At 44.1% G+C, this 21,994-nt stretch overlaps 1 protein-coding gene across 6 annotated transcripts in view; it reads left to right on the top strand.

The window, feature by feature from the left end:
* LOC137335377 (solute carrier family 12 member 7-like) overlaps nt 1-21,994 on the top strand; it is a 259,685-nt gene that overhangs the window by 139,932 nt on the left and 97,759 nt on the right. The gene's annotated exons all lie outside the window — the stretch shown is intronic.

Genomic DNA, 21,994 nt, shown 5'->3' with positions numbered 1-21,994 from the left:
GAGACCTACTGCTGCCTGGCAGACTGCCCAGTAATGACTCAGTCTGAATAAATGGAAGAAGATGTTGTAAATTTGTGAAAATGATCCAGTTTGCCATTGTGCTTTTTTCAGACATAAAGAAAACGTTTAGATTTTAAAACCTTGATACGAAGGATGGAAGAGATGAATTTGATAATTAACCGGGAGTGACTAATAAGGTTGCAGTTTCCTACAAAGGGTTTGAATAGCACCATAGTGTCAAAAGCAAAACTTGAAAGGCTAGTGGATGTCATCTGAACCTTTGGGATAAGGTGCACTTCTTTCTGTGTAGTGAACATTTTATTAAATGGAAATCGAGGGGTACAACTGTGTGGTTTGAACACTGACACTTGGTATGCAGGTTATTGGTTTATGCTGTGCTGAGGGGAGACTGCGTGCGTGCGTGCGTGCGTGCGTGCGTGCGTGCGTGCGTGCGTGCGTGCGTGCGTGTGTGTGCGTGCTATGTCTCCCTCCCATAAAGAGGCAGGGAGACCAACTTGCATTTAGGATATGTTTTGAATGAGTTCAAGGTGGGAGGTCGACCACGAGAGCATTGGAATAGTCGAGTCTGAAGGTTTTAAAGGCATGGATGAGGGTTTCAGCAGCAGATGAGCAGAGAGAAAGAATTAAGAATCGTGTCTGCTCAGTAACTGGTAGCCCAGGTACAAGTGATGTACCAGCCCTCTGGGGAACAAAAACCCAGGCAGGTTTGAAGTAGGTGGTGAGTTGGTTCATGAACATTTTATATGTTTTAAAAAAAAATAATTCTCAATAAAACAAGAACAACCCTAATCGGTTAAAACAGCTGAAATGACACAATTGGAGACTGCAAGAAACTGCAGTGATTCTAATCAGTACAGAATAATACAAGATATTGTAATAAGGGGATTATTTTGTTGAGAAATGAATCGAGTCTCTAAGATGATCCCGGTTGAGGAACCATTGGACTGGATATTTACCCATTGAAAGTCCTGACCAAACAAAACATCTGATGGCCACCTGTCATGTGACCTGTCTTGTGTGATTAGGTTTAAACAGCAACAATGTTATGGACAGTTTAAATAGTGAACATGTTCTGCTATGTTTGTGTATGGAACCAGAATAGTATCATGAAAATCTTGTCCCATGGTCTGGATGGTGCGATGCATAGCCTATGCCTCACAATAGATTCAAACAACCAATTGCCTGTAAGGCATGGCTTCTGATTCTCAAACTCCCCTGAAGATTTAAGGATTGACGCTGCCCACCAAGAATAAAATGGCTCAAGGAGAAAAATACAGAAAAACAGCATTTCAGTACCAATGGACTGGTCAGGTGGGCAGAAAAGTGGCAAATGGAATTCAATCCGGAGAAGTGTGAGGTAATGCATTTGGGGAGGACAAACAAGGCAAGGGAATACACAATAAATGGGAGGATACTGAAAGGTATAAGGAAGTGAGGGACGTTGGAGTGCATGTGCACAGATCCCTGAAGGTCTCAGGACAGGTAGATAAGGTGGTTAAGAAGGCATGTGGGATACGTTCCTTTATTAGCCAAGGCATAGAATATAAGAGCAGGGAGGTTATGCTGGAACTGTGTAAAACATTAGTTAGGACACAGCTTGAGTACTGTGTACAGTTCTGGTCACCACATTACAGGAAGGATGTAATTGCACTAGAGAGGGTACAGAGGAGATTTACGAGGATGTTGCCAGGACTGGAGAATTTTAGCTATGAGGAAAGATTGGATGGGCTCGGGTTGTTCTCTTTGGAACAGAGGAGGCTGAAGGGTGATTTAATTGAGGTGCACAAAATTATGAGGGGCCTAGATAGTGGATAGGGAGGACCTATTTCCTTTAGCAGAGAGGTCAATAACCAGGGGGACATAGATTTAAAGTGATTGGTACTAGGATTGAAGGGGTGCCGAGGAAAAGTTTTTTCGCCCAGAAGGTGGTGGTAGTCTGGAACTCACTGCTTGAAAGGGTGGTAGAGGCAGTAACCCTCCACTCATTTAAAAAGTACCTGGATGTGCACCTGAAGTGCTGTGACCTACAGGGCTACGGACCAAGTGCTAGAAAGTAGGATTAGGCTGGGTGGCTCATTTTCTGCCGGCGCGGACACAATGGGCCAATGGCCTTCTTCTGTGCCGTAAATTTTCTGATTCTATGATTTACCTTTCTGAACCTGTTCATTTTCCCTGCACTGTACTATCTGCAACTCCTCATGGTCATCCTACTTCATTAAAAAGAAATCTTTCTTGAAAGCCCTTAACAATTTTCTACTGTTGGTGGAGAAATGCTATTCCATTGCTCAAAGGGTTAGCCACATGCAGTACTTAGCTTAATGTCATTCAGTCACCTGGCATGTGCCCGCTGTTGCCCATCTTCTGTTCAATGTCTTCATCAGTGATGTAAGGACTTGCACAACACCAGGTTATAGTCCAACAGTTTTATTTTAAATCACAAGCTTTCGGAGCTTACCTCCTTCGTCAGGTGAGTGAAGGGTTCTAAAAACGCATAGCATATATAGTCAGAGAACAATGCCTGGTGATTACAGATAATCTTTCCAACTGCCCCCGATCACATCTCGGCTGGGAGATGATCACAGCAATCGAAGGTGTCGTTGGTGTTCAGACAGGTTAGCCGCGGGAAACATTACATCCCAGTATACTGAATACAGAATGGGTCAGATTACAAAGAGAGAGAGAGAGAGAGAGAGAGTCCAGTTGAATTAAAAACAGATAACTTTTTTTCACTGGTGGGGTTACATGTAGCGTGACATGAACCTGCACTCACAAGACAGTCCAGAATGTCACCCGAGCACAACGCGACGCCATCGACGCTCTCAAGACCAACCGCGACATCGTCATCAAACCAGCGGACAAAGGAGGAGCCATAGTCGTACAGAACAGAACGGACTATTGCAAAGAAGCATACCGACAACTGGACAACCAGGAACACTACAGACGGTTACCCGCAGATCCGACCAAAGAACACACCCACCAGCTCAACAAACTGATCAAGACCTTCGATCCAGACCTTCAAAGCATCCTACGCACTCTCATCCCACGTACTCCCCGCGTGGGAGACTTCTACTGCCTCCCAAAGATACACAAAGCCAACGGAACCCTGTGTGAGAACCTCTCTGGATACATCGAGGGCATCCTGAAACCCATCGTACAGGGAACCCCCAGCTTCTGTCGCGACACTACAGACTTCCTACCAGTTGAACCAGGAACAATTCTCACCACGATGGACGTCTTGGCACTCGACACCAGTATCCCCCACGATGACGGCATCGCTGCGACAGCCTCAGTACTCAACACCAACAACAGCCAATCTCCAGACGCCATCCTACAACTCATCCGCTTCATCCTGGATCACAATGTCTTCACCTTCGACAACCTGTTCTTTACCCAAACACACGGAACAGCCATGGGGACCAAATTCGCACCCCAATACACCAACATTTTCATGCACAAGTTCGAGCGGGACTTCTTCACTGCACAGGATCTCCAACCAACGCTATACACCAGATACATCGACGACATTTTCTTCCTATGGACCCATGGCGCAGAATCACTGAAAAGACTCATTACTCATTGTGTATTCAGTATCCTGGGATGTAATGTTTTCCATGGCTAACCTGTCTGAACACCAACGACACCTTTGATTGCTGTGATCGTCTCCCAGCCGAGATGTGATCGGGGGCAGTTGGAAAAGATTATCTGTAATCATCAGGCATTGTTCTCTGACTATATATGCTATGCGTTTTTAGAACCCTTCACTCACCTGACGAAGGAGGTAAGCTCCGAAAGCTTGTGATTTAAAATAAAACTGTTGGACTATAACCTGGTGTTGTGCAAGTCCTTACATTTGTCCATCACCGGCATCTCCACTTCATCAGTGATGGGTTGGTTGGAATTAGAAGTGATGAATGGACACTTGCAATTCCCAGATGTTACTGAAAATTTTGTAGCCCTCCTTTTTGCAGTTGATTGTGTTGTCGACTTTACCTGGGATCTAGTGCACTCTGCCTTCCAGTCGTAGTATTGCAGCTTTGCGTGGCCCAAGTAGGAAAAGTATTGTTTGGAAGGTACAGAGGCATTTGCTCAAATTGTTAGTGGTACCCTGGGGGTCCTAGTGGAAGCCAACTTCAGCCTGGATACAACCAGGACCACACTGAAAAGGGGTCAAGAACACTTTTTAATCATTCTTGTCTTTCATCAATGAAGGCAAAGTCCGAATGCAGGTTAAGCTTGTGGTGCACAAGCCATGTGTTGAAATAGTTCCCTGTCAAATTTCGAAATTCCTTAGCATGCAACGGAAGAGCTTACATGGAGTCTACAGCACAGAAACAGGCCATTCGGCCCAACTGGTCTACGCCGGCATTTACGTTCTACACGAGCCTCCTCCCTCCCTACTTCTTGTAACCCTATCAGCATAACATTCTATTCCTTGCTCCCTCATGTACTTATTTAGCTTCTGCTTAAATGCATCTCTGCTATTTGCCTCAACCACTCCTTTGTGGTTGTGCGTTCCCCATTCTTGCCACACTTTGGGTAAAGAAGTTTCTCCTGAATTGCCTATTGGATTTATTAGTGATTTATCTTATATTTATGACCTCTAGTTTTGGACTCCTTCACAAGTGGAAACATTTTCTGGACTTTAGAAGAATGAGAGGTGATCTCATTGAAATATGTAAGATTCTAAGGGGGCTTGACAGATAGATGCTGAGAGGTTGTTTCCCCTGGCTGGCGAGTCTAGAACGAGGATAAGGGGTCAGCCATTTAAGACTGAGATGAGGAGGAATTTCTTCAATGAGGGTTGTGAATCTTTGGAATTCTCTATCCCAGAGGGCTAAGGATGCTGAGCCATTGACTATGTTCAAGGATGAGATAGATAGATTTTTGGACTCTAGGGGAATCAAGGGATATGGGGATCGGGCGGGAAAGTGGAGTTGAGGTCGAAGATCAGCCATGATCTTATTGAATGGTGGAGCAGGAGCGAGGGGCCATATGGCCTACTCCTGCTCCTATTTCTTACGTTCTTCATTGCAAGAGGATTTGAGTACAAGAGCAAGGATGTCATATGCAGTTATACAGGGCCTTGGTGAGACCACACCTGGAGTATTGTGTGCAGTTTACCTAAGAAAGGAAATACTTGCCATAAAGAGAGCACAGCGAAGTTTCACCAGGCTAATTACTGGGATGGCAGGACTGTTTTATGAGGAGAGATTAGGTCGACTAGGCCTGTATTCACTCGAGTTTAGAAGGATGAGGGGGGATCTCATTGAAACGTATAAAATTCTGACAGGGCTAGACAGACTGGATGCAGGGAGGATGTTTCCCCTGGCTCGGGGGGTCCAGAACGAGGAGTCACAGTCTCAGGATATGGGGTAGAACATTTAGGACTGAGATGAGGAGAAATTTCTTCAATCAGAGGGTGGTGAACCTATGGAATTCTCTACCACAGAAGGCTGTGGAGGCCAAGTCAATGAATATATTTAAGAAGGAGCTAGATAGATTTCTAGACACAAAAGGCATCAAGGGGTACGGGGAGAGAGCGGGAATATGGTATTGAGATAGAGGATCAGCCATGATCATATTGAATGGCGGAACTGGCTCGAAGGGCCGAATGGTCGTCTACTGCTCCTATTTTCTATGTTTCTAGCTATGTTTCTTATGTTCTTATGTTCTCATGTTCTCTGCATCTACCCTATCAAAGAGGATTTCATTATCTTAAACACCTCTATCAGGTCACCCCTCAGCCTTCTCTTTTCTAGAGAAAAAAGCCCCAGCCTGTTCAGCCTTTCCTGATACAGATATCCTCTCAATTCTGGTATCGTCCTTGTGAATCTTTCTTGCAATTTCTCCAATGCCTCTAAATCCTTTTTATAATAGGGAGACCAGAACTGCACAGTACTCCCAGTGTGGTCTAACCAAGGTTCTATACAAGTTTAACATAACTTCTCTGCTTTTCAATTCTTTCCCTCCACAAATGAACCTCAGTGCTTGATTTTTTTTTTATGGCCTTATTAACTTGCGTCACTACTTTTATGTGATTTGTGTATCTGCACCCCTAGATCCCTTTGCTCCTCTACCCCATTTAGACTCTTGTTATCCAAGCAGTATGTGGCCTCCTTATTTTTCCTACCAAAAATGTGCCACCTCACACTTAACTATATTGAAATTCATTTGCCAATTGCACACCCATTCTGCAAGTTTATTAATGTCTCCTTGCATTTTGAGGCATTCTCAATTTGGTGTCGACTACAAATTTTGAAACTGTTCTTCCGATTCCAAAGTCCAAATCATTAATGTAAATGGTGAACAACAGTGGTCCCAGCACTGATCCCTGGGGAACATCACTTCCCAGCTTTTGCCAGTCTGAGTAAATACCTTTAACCCCTACTCGTTTTCTGTTTTGTAGCCAGCTTGCTATCCATTCTGCTACCTGCCCCTTGACTTCACATACTCTGATCTTCGTCATGAGTCTACAATGCGGTACCCTATTGAGGACCTCGTGAATAATCCAAATATATTGCATCTACTGCATTACCCTTGTCTACTCTTTGTGTTACTTCTTCCAAGAATTCAATAAGGTTGGTCAAGCATGACCTTCCCTTCTGAAATCAGTGCCAATTATTCTTTATTATATTTTCATTTTCTAGATGTTTTTCTATTACATCTTTGAGTAAGGATTCCATTATCATTCCTAGCACTGATGTTAAGCTAAACTGGTCTATATTTCCCTGGACTTGTTCTATCTCCCTTTTTAAATATAGGAATCACATTAGCTATCCACCTGTCCTCTGGCACTATTCCCTTTTCTAATGAATTTTTATATATATGTAGTCGTGCCCCTACTATCTCTTCCCTAACATCGTTTAATATGCGCGGATGCAATCCATCTGGACCAGGGGTTTTATCCCCTCTAAGTTTGATTCGTTTATCAAATATCTCCCCCCTTTCCACCTTAAATGTCTTTATCTTTTTTGATCTCTTCTAATGTGATTTTACTTTCCATTGACTTCAATAGTATGGGTATGGTAGCCTACTGGTTATGGCAGTGTACTAGGAATCTAGAGGTTGTTAGTTCAATTTCAACCTGCCATGGATTTGAACAATACCTATATTTGAAAGGGAGATAGAACTATAGATCATTTAGCTTAACGTCGGTGGTAGGAAAGATAATGGAAGCCTCACTTAAAGATGTAATAGAAAAAGATCTAGAAACCAAAAATATAAGAAGAATAGTCAGCATGGATTTCAAAAGGGAAGGTCATTCTTGACCAACCTTATTGAATTCTTTGAAGAAGTAACAAAGGGTAGGCAAGGTAAAGCAGTGGATGTAAAATATTTGGATTTTCAAAAGGCCTTCGATAAGGTATTGCATAGTAGACTCATGACTAAGGTCAGAGCATGTGGAGTCAGGGGACAAGTAGCAGAATGGAAAGCAAACTGGTTACAAAACAGAAAATAGAAGTGTAGGGATCAAAGGTAGTTAATCAGACTGGCAAAAGGTAGGAAATGGTGTTCCCCAGGGATCGGTGCTGGGACCACTGTTGTTCACTATTTACATAAATGATTTGGAATCGGAAGTACAATTTCAAAATTTGTGGACGACTCCAAATTGAGGGGTATAGTTAATACTGAGGAGGACTGTGACAAAATACAAGGAGACATTAATAAACTTGCAGAATGGGTGTGTAATTGGCAAATTAATTTCAATATAGATACGTGTGAGGTGGTACAATTTTGGTAGGAAGAATAAGGGGGCTACATACTGCTTGGATAATAAGAGTCTAAATGGGGTAGGGGTGCAAAGGGATCTGGAGGTTCAGATATACAAATCACTAAAAGTAGCCACAGAGGTAATAAGGCCATAAAAAAAGCAAAGAAAGCACGGGGGTTTATTTCTAGAGGGATAGTATTGAAAAGCAGAGAAGTTATGTTAAACTTGTATAGAACCTTGGTTAGACCACACTTGGAGTATTGTGAACAGTTCTGGTCTCATATTATAAAAAGGATATAGAGGCACTGGAGAAGATGTGTTTTCAAAAAAAATTAAAAGGATTAATTACTAGGATGATACCAGAACTGAGAGGTTATACCTATCAGGAAAGATTGAACAGGCTGGAGCTCTTTTCTCTAGAAAAGAGAAGGCTGAGGGGTGATCTAATAGAGGTCTTTAAGATTATGAAAGGGTTTTATAGGGTAGAAGTAGAGAAGATGTTTCCATTTGTGGGGGAGACCAGAACTAGGGACCATAAATATAAAATAGTCACTAATAAATCCAATAGGGAATTCAGGAGAAACTTCTTTATCCAGAGTGTGGTTAGAATGTGGAACTCACTACCACATGGAGTAGTTGAGGTGAATAATATAGATGCAATTAAGGGGAAGCTAGATAAACACATGAGGGAGAAAGGAATAGAAGGATATGCTAATGGGGTTAGATGAAGAATGGTGGGAGGAGACTCGTGTGGAGCATAAACACGGCATGGACCAGTTGGGCCGAATGACCTGTTTCTATGCTGTAAATTCTATGTAAAATGGGCAACCAATCCGATTGTGCCAGTTTTCTGCTGGGCAGGTTAGGTTAAAATCACTCATGTAAAGTTTTAAGCGATGACGACCATTGATTTACTCTATCTGGGTAACGCACTGTGCTTTAGCATGTGGAAGCTGAGCTATGTTGAAGCAGTGAGAAAGACCTACTGAATGCAGGTAACGCAACATTTATCTGTATTGTGCCAGAGTACTGAAACGCAGATTCACATCTGTGATGGTGAGAAGAAGTAAGTTACCTCCCAACAGCAAGGAAAGAAAAACTGGAGGATCAGTCATCCTGGACCTCCTTTGGGCATTTTCTGGTTTCAGAGCAGCGTTATTGGAGGAGGTGATCCCACACCCCCAGTCAGTCAGGAGTAATGTATGGCTCAGGGTGATGAAAGAAAAATACATTTTTTTAAACTCAAAAAAAAATCTTTAGAAGAGATCAATGACAGTTCAACATATCTCATCTGCTGAGCCTCTTTCTTGCAGATTTTAAGAACTTATTTAGTGGGGGAAAATGAAATTCTGAATCATACTACATTTCATTTTCCCTGAAGCTCCATTCTTTGGGGGAACGTGATTCTGGGTGACAGTACTTTTAGCTCTCCTCAATGTTCCACCATAAATCTCTCTCTTTTTGACCCCCTCGGTTGGTTACAGCCATGAGTTCGCATCTACATTGGCTTTCCTTCTTTCTCCTCCTGACCCCCCACCCTGGCCCGAGAAACATCACCACCAAGTTTGGTTGCAAACATCGTTTCCAGCAGAGCTTGAGCACTTGCGATGAGCTGTTCACACCTTGCAGCATGTCACAAGAGATCAATTGAAACATGCATTTTAATCTGATTTACCAGTGAGAGGATAATTGCATCCGATTCACCCTCGCTCAAAGTTACAACTCTTGACCCTCAATGGATTTCAAACATGTTGGCTATTGCAGCAGTTAAATCTGACAGCAAGAGGGCAACACTGAATTTAATCGGGGTTTTGTCGGCTGTAGAGTTTTCACAGGTGTGAATCGTGTAACTACATGGAGGTTTTTAAACCTAAATTCTGAGTTGAGGTCAAACCAGAGCCTCAACTTCCTGTTGTCGTACCCCAGGTTGATGTAGACTGTTTATAATGGCCGCTTGCTCCAAGTGCAAGTGGGCTGTTTAAGCACAGCTATCCTTTCTCAAAGACGCCAGTTATCACACTTGGTGTAGTGTAAATAGAGCATGAAAATGCTCTTCTCCCCTGAGTATTGTTCTCTTCATGAAATAAAATAATAAATTGGTTTGCTGTGACTGTTTTGCTATATGCCATACACTCTAACTGACTGCACATTCTTAGCCTGACTGCTGTGCCCAGGAGTGTCTGATATCTTTCTCTCTCTGCTTTCCTAACAGCCTGATGACCTGCACTAAAACAACGTAAAATATGTCTCCAGGCTAAGTGTCTTGTTCTGTACCAGTATTTCTGTAGGTGCGACATACTTTTTTCCATTGATTCACTGCCTGCAAGCAGAGCCAAGAGTTTGTCTATGTTGGGCTCATCATAACAAAACACTTCTGTTTTACTGCTACCAAGAAATTTGTTCAGATCCATAAATAGACCAAGCTACACAGTGATAAAGAGCTATCAAAAATAGATTGCTCTAAATTTGATTTGTACTCAATTTGTCAGGCGTTATCTCTGTACTATAACCATTACCTCTGCTGTGCATTAAGAATAAAAGAACTTGCATTTATATAGTGCCTTTCATGACCTCAGGACAGCCAATTAAGTACTTTTGAAGTTTAGTGGCTGTTATAGGGGAGTCTATAACGAGGGGACATAGATTTAAGGTGAGAGGGGAGAGATACAAAAGGGTCCAGAGGGGCAATTTTTTCACTCATAGGGTGGGGAGTGTCTGGAACGAGCTGCCAGAGGCAGAAGTAGAGGCGGGTACAATTTTGTCTTTTAAAAAGCATTTGGACAGTTACATGGGTAAGATGGGTATAGAGGGATATGGGCCAAGTGCAGGCAATTGGGACTAGCTTAGTGGTATAAACTGGGCGACATGGACATGTTGGGCCGAAGGGCCTGTTTACATGTTGTAAACTTCTATGACTCTAAGGTCACAGCATGTGGAGTCAGGGGACAAGTAGCAGAATGGATAGCAAGCTGGCTACACAACAGAAAACAGAGTAGGGTTAAAGGTAGGTATTCAGACCAGCAAAAGTTGGGAAGTGGTGTTCCACAGGGATCGGTGCTAGGACTACTGATGTTTACTATTTACATAAATGATTTGGACTTGGGAATCGGAAGTACAATTTCAGAATTTGCGGATAACCCCAAATTGGGGGGTATAGTTAATACTGAGGAGGACTGCGACAAAATACAGGAAGACATTAATAAACTTGCAGAATGGGTGTGTAATTGGCAAATTAATTTCAACATAGATAAGTGTGAGGCATTGGATAATACTGCTTGGATAATAAGAGTATAAATGGGGTAGAGGAACAAAGGGATCTGGAGGTACAGATACACAAATTACAAAGTAGTGACGTGGTTTAACAAGACCATTTTTTTTTAAAAAAGCAAACCAAGCACTGGTGTTGATTTCTAGAGGGATAGAATTGAAAAGCAGAGAAATTATGTTAAACTTGTATAGAACTTTGCTTAGATCACACTTGTGAACAGTTCTTATCTCCATTTTATGAAAAGGATATAGAGACACTGGAGAAGGCACAAAAAAGATTTACTAGGATGATACCAGAACTAAGTGATTATACCTTTCAGGAAAGATTGAACAGGCTGGGGCTCTTTTCTCCAGAAAAGAGAAAACTGAGGGGTGACCTGATAGAGGTCTTTAAGATTATGAAAGGGTTTGATAGTGTCGACGTTTGAGGGGGAGACCAGAACTAGGAGCCATAAATAAAAAAATAGCCACTAATAAATCCAATAGGGAATTCAGAAGAAGCTTCTTTACCCAGAGAGTGGTTAGAATGTGCAACTTGCTAACACAAGGAGTCGTTGAGGTGACTAATATAGATGCATTTAAGGGAAAGCTAGATAAACACACGAGGGAGAAAGGAATAGAAGAAGATGCTGATAGGATTAGATGAAGTAGGAAGGGAGGAGGCTCGTGTGGTGCATAAATATCAGCATGGACCTTTTTGGGCAGAATGGCCTGTTTCTGTGCTGTACATTCTACATTGTTCTATGTAGTGTAGGAAATGCGGTAACCAATTTGTACACAGCAAGGTCTCTCAAACAGCAATGAGAAGAATGACCACATACGCTCTCGGTGTTGGGTGAAGGATAAACGTTGGCCCAGGACACCTGGAGAACTCCTCTGCTCTTCTTCACATAGTACCATGGGATCTTCTACATCCACTTGAGAGGCCAGACGAGGCCTCGGTTTAATATTTCATCCGAAAGACAGCACCTCTGACAATGCAGCACTTGCTCAGTACTGCACAGAAGTGTCAGTTTGGATTATATGCTCTAGTCTCTGGAGACTACCTTCGACACCACAAACTGCCGGCTCACAGTGGAAAGGATATCCAAGAAGATCGCGCATATAGACACAGACATCAAGTTTTTACAGAGCTGTAAGAAAGCAGACAAGATCCGAAAAGGACTACAGATCACGAACCCACTCAAGTCCACATACAACTCGGATTACGCTGAGAGACTCTGCCGCCGTACCTCTCGCACACTCCGCAACCATCTCATACACCAACTCTACAGCAGACGCCGCAACCTCGAAACCAAGATAGAGTCCATACTCTCAACCTGTACTCAGGACACAGCAGACCAGCTACGATATACCGCCAAACAGACGAGGCAACGGAACTACGCTGCCTACATGAAAACCAAGAGCAGGAAGCTTGAGAAACTCTGCATCACCACCAGCATCGACCAAGCTTCCCCTGGTACCACGGTTGCAACCACAGGGAAGTCTATCGTCAATTTGTCCGACCACACCCTTCAACCAGACAAAATCGAAGTTCTCAGCCGAGGGCTCAATTTCTGCCCCACTACCAAAATGGACCCCATTAGTCTCGCGGCGGACACAGAGGAATTCATCAGGAGAATGAGGCTCCAGGGATTCTTCCACAAACCCCAAGATTTCAGCAGCGAACCCAATGAGACAATCAACGATCCGGAACAGCAGACAGAGGGATCCACGGTACAGCAACCGAAGAGGAAAGAGTCAAACTGGACTCCTCTGGAGGGTCACTGCCCTCAGCTTGACATGTATGCTCAAGCTGTCAGGAAATGCGTCAATGCCAGATTCATCAGCCGCACTCAGAAGACAGTCCAGAATGTCACCCGAGCACAACGCAACGCCATCAACGCTCTCCAGACCAACCGCAACATCGTCATCAAACCAGCGGACAAAGGAGGAGCCATAGTCGTACAGAACAGAACGGACTATTGCAAAGAAGCATACCGACAACTGGACAACCAGGAACACTACAGACGGTTACCCGCAGATCCGACCAAAGAACACACCCACCAGCTCAACAAACTGATCAAGACCTTCGATCCAGACCTTCAAAGCATCCTACGCACTCTCATCCCACGTACTCCCCGCGTGGGAGACTTCTACTGCCTCCCAAAGATACACAAAGCCAACACACCCGGACGTCCTATCGTATCAGGCAACGGAACCCTGTGTGAGAACCTCTCTGGATACATCGAGGGCATCCTGAAACCCATCGTACAGGGAACCCCCAGCTTCTGTCGCGACACTACAGACTTCCTACAAAAACTCAGTACCCATGGACCTGTTGAACCAGGAACACTTCTCACCACGATGGACGTCTCGGCACTCGACACCAGTATCCCCCACGATGACGGCATCGCTGTGACAGCATCAATACTCAACACCAACAACAGCCAATCTCCAGACGCCATCCTACAACTCATCCGCTTCATCCTGGATCACAGTGTCTTCACCTTCGATAACCAGTTCTTTACCCAAACACACGGAACAGCCATGGGGACCAAATTCGCACCCCAATACGCCAACATTTTCATGCAAAAGTTCGAGCAGGACTTCTTCACTGCACAGGACCTCCAACCAACGCTATACACCAGATACATCGACGACATTTTCTTTCTATGGACCCACGGCAAAGAATCACTAAAGAGACTACGCGATAACATCAACAAGTTCCATCCCACCATCAAGCTCACCATGGACTACTCCTCAGAATCCGTTTCTTTCTTGGACACACGAATCTCCATCAAAGACGGGCACCTCAGCACCTCACTCTACCGCAAGCCCACGGACAACCTCACGATGCTCCACTTTTCCAGCTTCCACCCTAACCACGTCAAAGAGGCCATCCCCTATGGACAGGCCCTGCGAATACACAGGGTCTGCTCAGACGAGGAGGAACGTGATGGACACCTACAGACGCTGAAAGACGCCCTAGTAAGAACGGGATATGATGCTCGACTCGTCGATCGACAGTTCCGACGGGCCACAGCGAAAAATCGTATAGACCTCCTCAGAAGACAAACACAGGACGCAACCAACAGAGTATCCTTCGTCGTCCAGTACTTCCCTGGAGCGGAGAAACTACGCCATGTTCTCCGCAGCCTTCAACATGTCATCAATGACGACGAACACCTCTCTATGGCCATCCCCACGCCTCCACTACTCTCCTTTAAACAGCCACCCAACCTCAAACAGACCATCGTTCGCAGCAAATTACCCAGCTTTCAGGAGAACAGCGTCCACGACACCACACAACCCTGCCACGGTAACCTCTGCAAGACATGCCAGATCATCGACACAGATACCACCATCACACGAGAAGACACCACCCACCAGGTATATGGTTCATACTCGTGTGACTCGGCCAACGTTGTCTACCTCATACGTTGCAGGAAAGGATGCCCCAGAGCATGGTACATTGGCGAGACCATGCAGACACTGCGACAACGGATGAACGGACACCGCGCAACAATCGCCAGACAGGAGGGTTCCCTCCCAGTCGGGGAACACTTCAGCAGTCAAGGACATTCAGCCACCGACCTTTGGGTAAGCGTACTCCAAGGCGGCCGTCGAGACACTCGACAACGCAAAATCGTCGAGCAGAAATTGATAGCCAAGTTCCGCACCCATGAGGACGGCCTCAACCGGGATCTTGGGTTCATGTCACGCTACACGTTACTCCACCAGCGAACAAATGTTATCTGTTTTTAATATAACTGGTCAATTGCTGTCTTTTCCTTCCGGATGTTTCTATGTTTCTGCCTCTCTCGCTCTTTTTTTAATTGGCATCTCCACATCATCTGTTTTTTTAGTTCTGGCCGTTTGTATATCCGGTGGCCCTGTAGGTAACACCTATCTGTCTGAACACTGTGGTTGCCTTGGCAACGGGCAGTTGAAAAGACTATCTGTAATCACCAGGCATTGTTCTGTGATTTATAAATGCGATAGGTTCGAGGATTTCATTTCCACATTCACCTGAGGAAGGAGGAAGCCTCCGAAAGCTTGTGGATTTTAAAATAAAATTGTTGGACTATAACTTGGTGTTGTAAAATTGTTTACAACTCGTCTCTGGAGTGAGACTCGACCCCATGACCCTTTGTCTCCGAGGCAAGAGTGCTGCCACTGTGATGATGATGATTGATGGATGTCCATTGTTGTCGATGATGACACACTGTGATTCATCTCCAGTTAATTGGTGTTGTGGAAATAAAAATGGCACCAGTACGTGAATTGAATTATAGTGGGGATGATTTGTGCAGACACTGTCTTCCTCCTTCATCTAGATGCAGTGGCAAGACAGAGTCGAGATGGCTGGAGATTAAGTCATCTGTAGTGGATGATACATGGTGCGCCCATACCGATGACCTTAGCTATCCACAGAGCTTTGCTAATGTGTGCTCAAGGGCCTGAGATGAGTGCCAACGGTCTTCAGCACAAGTCTGGTGTGAACAGTTTGCTGTTATCTTGGTACTATAGCCGTACAGTCACCACAGTAAAACTTCACTATGCTATGAGCTGACTGATGATTTGATGAATCTAATGGTACGGCACGTTGAAGTTGAGTAACAATTAGTCAGATCATGTGCTGCATTCTGGAGTCTGATGCAAAGGCTGTAGTTCCAAAAAAAAAGTGTCACATTCTTTGATATTTCAGGCTGTGAACTTGACCTGCAATTGACTGCATAACTTCACAGAAATAATTGTGAACTTGACATAGGTTCTTGTATCTGAAGCTCAGAGAATGTTTTTAGGATGTCTTATGCCAAGGTTTATTACTGGTATTTTCATCTGTTGTGGAACAAATTCAGTATAATAAGAACACAGGAAAAGTCAAGGACTCAAGAGGGCCGTTTGGCCTATCAAAGCTTTTGACCCTCGAGTATTCTAACTTTCCCACCCTAGTTTTGAACACCCTTAAAACCTGCAACTTACTACCATGGTGCAGCATGTTCAACATTTACCAACCATAGGATCATAGAAAATTTATGGCACGGAGGAGGCCATTCGGCCCATCATGTCCGCGAGAGCCGAAAATGAGCCACCCAGTTTAATCCCACTTTCCAGCGCTTGGTCCATAGCCATGTAGGTTACGGCATTTCAGGCGCACATCCAGGTACTTTTTAAATGAGTTGAGGGTCTCTGACCCTACTGCACTTTCTGGCAGTGAGTTCCAGACCCCCACCACAATCTGGGTGAAAAATAAATTTCCTCAGCTCCCCTCTAATCCTTCTACCAATCATTTTAAATCTTTGCCCCCCTGGTTATTGACCTCTCTGCTAAGGGAAATAGGTCCTTCCTATCCACTCTATCCAGGCTCCTCATAATTTTATATACCTCAATTAAATCATCCCTCAGCCTCCTCTGTTCCAAAGAGACCAACCCCAGCCTATCCAACCTTTCCTCATTGCTAAAATTCTCCAGCCCTGGCAACATCCTCGTAAATCTCCTCTGTACCCTCTCTCGTGCGATCACATCTTTCCTGTAATGTGGTGACCAGAACTGTACGCAGTACTCAAGCTGTGGCCTAACCAATGTTTTATACAGCTCCAGCAGAACCTCCCTGCTCTTATATTTTATGATTTGGTTAATAAAGGAAAGTATTCCATATGCCTTCTTAACCACCTTATCTACCTGTCCTACCTTCAGGGATCTGTGGACATGCACTCCAAGGTCCCTCACTTCTTCTACACCTCTCAGTATCCTCCCATTTTTTGTGTATTCCTTTGCCTTGTTTGCCCTCCCAAATGCATTACCTCACATTTCTCTGGATTGAATTCTATTTGCCACTTTTCTGCTACCCTGACCAGTCCATTGATATCTTCCTGCAGTCTACAGCTTTCCTCCTCACTATCAACCACACGGCCAATTTTTGTATCACCTGCTAACTTCTTAATCATGCCCCCTACATTTAAGTCCAAATCATTAATATATATCACAAAAAGCAAGGGACCTAGTACTGAGCCCTGCGGAACTCCACTGGAAACATCCTTCCAGTCACAAAAGCACCCGTCGACTATTACCCTTTGCTTCCTGCCACTGAGCCAATTTTGGATCCAACTTGCCACTTTCCCTTAGATCCCATGGGCTTGTACTTTTTTGATCAGTCTGTCATGTGGCACCTTGTCAAAAGCCTTGCTGAAATCCACATAGACTACACCAAATGCACTACCCTCATCTACCTCCTTGTTACCTCCTCAAAAAATTCAATCAAGTTAGTCAGACACGACCTTCCCTTAACAAATCCATGCTGACTATCCTTGATTATTCCGTGCCTTTCTAAGTGACGGTTTATCCTGTCCCTCAGAATTGATTCCAATAATTTGCCCACCACCGAGGTTAGACTGACTGGCCTGTAATTACTCGGTCTATCCCTCGCTCCCTTTTTAAACAACGGTACAACGTTAGCAGTCCTCCAATCCTCCGACACAACGCCTGTATCCAGTGAGGATTGGAAAATGATGGTCAGAGCCTCCGCTATTTCCTCCCCTTAACAGCCTGGGATAAATTCATCCCATGACGATTTATCTACTTTCAAAGATGCTAATCCCCTTAATACTTCCTCTCTCACTATGTTTATCCCATCCAATATTTCACACTCCTCCTTAACTAAAATGTCTGCATCATCCCTCTCTTTTGTGAAGACAGAGGCAGAATATTCATTAAGAACCATACCAACATCTTCTGCCTCCACACATAGGTTACCTTTTTAGTCTCTAATAGGCCTTACTTCCCTTAGATGTCCTTTTGCTTTTAATGTATTTATAAAACATCTTTGGGTTTTCCTTGATTTTACTTGCCAATATTTTTTCATGCCCTCTCTTTGCTTTCCTAATTTCCTTTTTAATTTCACCCCTGCACTTTTTATACTCCTCTAGGCTTTCTGCAGTATTGAGTTCTCGGTGTCTGACATATCTTACCCTGTAAGCTCCTTGACATCCAGGGGGCTTTAGAATTGGCAGTCCCACCCTTTTTCTTTGTGGGAACGTATTTACACTGTACCCCTTGAATCTCCCCCTTGAATGCCTCCCACTGCTCTGACACTGATTTACCTTCAAGTAGCTGTTTCCAGTCCATTTCTGCTAAATCACTTCTTAGCTTAGTAAAATTGGCCTATCTTGTTGAAAAAAATAAACAATCATTTTGGAAAAAGTTCCTTCTGATATCTGATCTAAATTTACATTTCCTCAAGCTACACTTACGACTTCTTGTCCTACTATCCTGTTTTAAAGTATTGCACAGGAATTGTCCTACCTACTACAGTAGCAGTAACTTGCATGTATAGAAAATTCCCCAAGGTGCTTCACATATGGGAGTAAGGAAATGGACGCTGAGCCATGGAGGGAGAGATTTAGGTTGGGGGTGACTGGAAATTTGTTGAAGAGATGGATTTTGGAAAGTTTTTTCACAATGGAGGAAGAAAGGGTGAGATTTAAGGAGGGAATTGCAGAGAGTAGGGCTGAGGAGGCGGGAGGCTGCATCACCAGTGGTCGGGGGAAGGCAGCACAAAAGGGCAGAATAAGAGGAACAGAAGCCCCGATTTTAACCTAACGCACCTGCGAGAACAGGGCATGTTCGGGTTGGATGTCTGATTTACAACCTGCCCGATTTTACACTCGATTGACTTCAACGGAGCCAAAAATTGGGCAGGGTATAAATTGGGGATCCAACCCAAATGTGTCCCATTCTCGCTGGGCTTATGAGGCTAAAATTGGGGCTAGCATGTTTGGGAGGGGGGACAGGGGCTGGTGGAGATCGTGGCAGAAGTAGTTAGAGAGAGCATATGGGTTGACAATGGACGTTTTTGAGAGTGTTTGATGGTAGTTTTGAAGGGGATAGGGATGGTGTGTGAGCAAAATGACCCATTGACTGTGCTAGCCTGGGGGCCAGGAATGGTGGTAATATATGTGAGAAACTGTTAAAAAGTTGAGGGTTCAGGGCTGCAGTGGATGGGAGATTGGAAGGGGAAGGTTGGGGATTATGAACAGGACAGAAGGAAAAAAGATGATCAGTCCAAAATTCAAATTTAAGGACCTGGAGGCAGCAGAGAAATAAGTCCAGTTGTAGATGGATGGAGGGAGAGAGAGCTTGGAGCAGCCACCAACTAACTGCGAAGAAGGATCCAGTTCAGATTCGATTAGAGGATAAGAGATAGATCTGCGGGGCATCAGAGGACCTGAGAATCGCCCAAAGTGCAAGCTGAGGTTGATCCAGAAAGCTATTTAATATTTTACATATTTCTGTGTGGACTGACCCCTCTTCCCTCCCCTTCCTTCACCAATCTCTAGACTTTGGAAATTGAGCATCGTTGACCTTCCCTTGTAGGTGTTTCCATTTACACTTGGAATTAAAATTGTTGCCCTTCTGTGCACTTGCTCCAGTATGACTGCCAGAACTGCACATAGCACTCCATGGGTGCACTGTACCGGTTTAGCACAACCTCAGTATACTTGTATTCCACAGTTCTGACTCTATAGTCTTGGCATTTTTAATTGGCCACCACCCTGTCTAGACATGGACAGTTTTGAGCTCAACTAGTACTCTCTGGTGCCTTTGAGTTTGCCTGTACTAATTCTATTAATTTTTTGCTTTCATCGTACATATTTTCTCCATTGTGCAACACTTCACATTTGTCAGTATTAAACTTAATTTGCCATCTGCCATTCCATTTGCGTAAATGACCCAAATCCCTGTGCAAATCCTTAGCTGGACCGTTGGTGTTTACAACATTGCTATTTTAGTGCCGTTTGCAAATTTGGCAATCTAAGTCATTTTAAGCAAACTAGAAACAAAGATCAAAGCACCAACCCTTGTGGAACTGGATTCAACATCTTTGCCTCCCTACATTTCCACTCCTCTTTCCCCTCCCAACCCTCTTCTCTTCCCCACCCCCCCCCCCCCCCGCCCAATGCCACCCAGAAATTAGTACAACGCCTTTCATTTGTATTGTTTCCCATCCTTTAACCAACTTTTGAATTCAATCCCATACTCCGTCCTAGATTCACATGGCTTTCAGCTTAATTAGAAGCCTTTCACGCAGCCTTCTGAAAATTCAAATAAACTAAGTCATAGTTGACTGTAGGAGAAATCCCCTAAGAATTGCCTTAAATGTGTCCTTTAAAATGGAGTCAGTAGATAGTGAATACTAGGAAAGTAAAGGGCAGAAGCTAACTAAACCGTGAAGGCTTGTACAAACTAAGAATTCCTTACCTGGGATAGAAAATAAGCCATCAAGCCTATAGGTCCATTGATGACTCATTACAGGCAACATAAAGGTGTCCTGCCATATCTGGACTTGTGTGTGACCCTTTTGTGTTTTTGACACTAAAGTCTTCAGTCCTTAGTTCTTAGTTTGGTTCTGGTTCGTTTAGTAGTGCTTTTAGTCCTCTTTTTCTGGTCGATGGTGTAGGAGTTCTTTGTCTCATATATGTGGAAGCGTGTCTCTGTAAAATCGGAAAGTGCATCTCCGACCGAGAGAGGGAAGAAGGTTACAGAAGTTAAGATTGTACAGCTATACTATAGGTGTACCCTTTTCACTGAGATTAAGTAAGGAGAGATTTAAGACAGTTAGTCCAAATACAGCTACCAGCATGAGAGGTGAATTTACCCAGGAGCAAAGGATCCAGTAGGAATGGATAGCACCACTACAGACTGAGGTTTATTACTCTGACATCTCAGAAGGCGAACACCATCCTCCCAGAGGGAGGCAAGGCAACTAATTCAACCACAACAGTTCATAAGGATGAGGTGTAAGTTCTGGAAACATTGCTAATTATAGACCTATAGACTTTATCCATTCGATAGACTGGCTGGCTAACTAATGCAGTTAACTTGTCAGCTATCAATGTAATCTAACCTCAATTAATCTCTCCGATTTATCTGCCACTGATGTCAACAGTAAATTTATCATCAAGCAGTTAATGCTGAATTACTGTGACATAACTGATCTGCCTTTGTAACCTCTTGTTTATTTCATCAATTAACCCTATCTACTAATTATTTGCAAACTTTGTTTAAGTGCTGCTATCTAAAATTGGATTCTATGGTTAATAAACTAGTGTTACTTCCTGACTTTATTTGATTTCTTCTTTGATAATTTGATTTGTCTGACATGACTCAGTGGGTAGCACTCTCACCTCAGAGTCAGAAGGTCGTGGATTCAAGCCCCACTCCAGAGATTTGAGCATGTAATCTAGGCCTTGGAGAGGGTGCAGAGGAGATATACAAGAATGGTACCAGGGATGAGGGAGTGCTGCACTGTCGTGATCAAGTTCTGGAATGGGGCTTGAACCTCCAACCTTCTGACAGAGGCCAGAGTACTACCTCTGAGCTCCCCCTCCCCCCCGGGTCTCTGGGCCACTCACTCTGTGGCAAGGCACTGTAGTGAATTAAAATCCCTCTCCCCACACCACTCCCTCCCTAAAAATGGTGTGAGCGTTTGCCAGGAGTCCACAAATACAACTGCCCCCGGGACTCAGTCAAAGTGCCTCCATGAGAAGGCAGACCTCCCACCCTGCCCCAAAAAGCCCACCACTGGAATTTCTAGACCAACTTCTTTTTAATTTCTCTCTTGCTCCATTGTCCGTCGTCCTTTTAATGCTGTGTATTTTTGTCTTGGCAGAGAAATTCAAATTGAATCACATTGTTACTTTCTTTGCGTCAGTATTTTTTTTTATTCGTTCACGGGATGTGGGTGTCGCTGGCAAGGCCAGCATTTATTGCCCATCCCTAATTGCCCTCGAAGGTGGTGGTGAGCCGCCTTCTTGAACCTCTGCAGTCCGTGTGGTGACTGTTCTCCCACAGTGCTGTTAGGAAGGGAGTTCCAGGATTTTGACCCAGCGACAATGAAGGAACGGCAATATATTTCCAAGTCGGGATGGTGCGTGACTTGGAGGGGAACGTGCAGGTGGTGGTGTTCCCATGCGCCTGCTGCTCTTGTCCTTCTAGGTGGTAAAGGTCGCG

This window comes from Heptranchias perlo, chromosome 2, assembly GCF_035084215.1.
Source record: "Heptranchias perlo isolate sHepPer1 chromosome 2, sHepPer1.hap1, whole genome shotgun sequence".
NCBI classification, from domain to species: domain Eukaryota; kingdom Metazoa; phylum Chordata; class Chondrichthyes; order Hexanchiformes; family Hexanchidae; genus Heptranchias; species Heptranchias perlo.
Note: the sequence above shows the minus strand (reverse complement) of the source record. Positions and strands in the feature narration are given on the sequence as shown.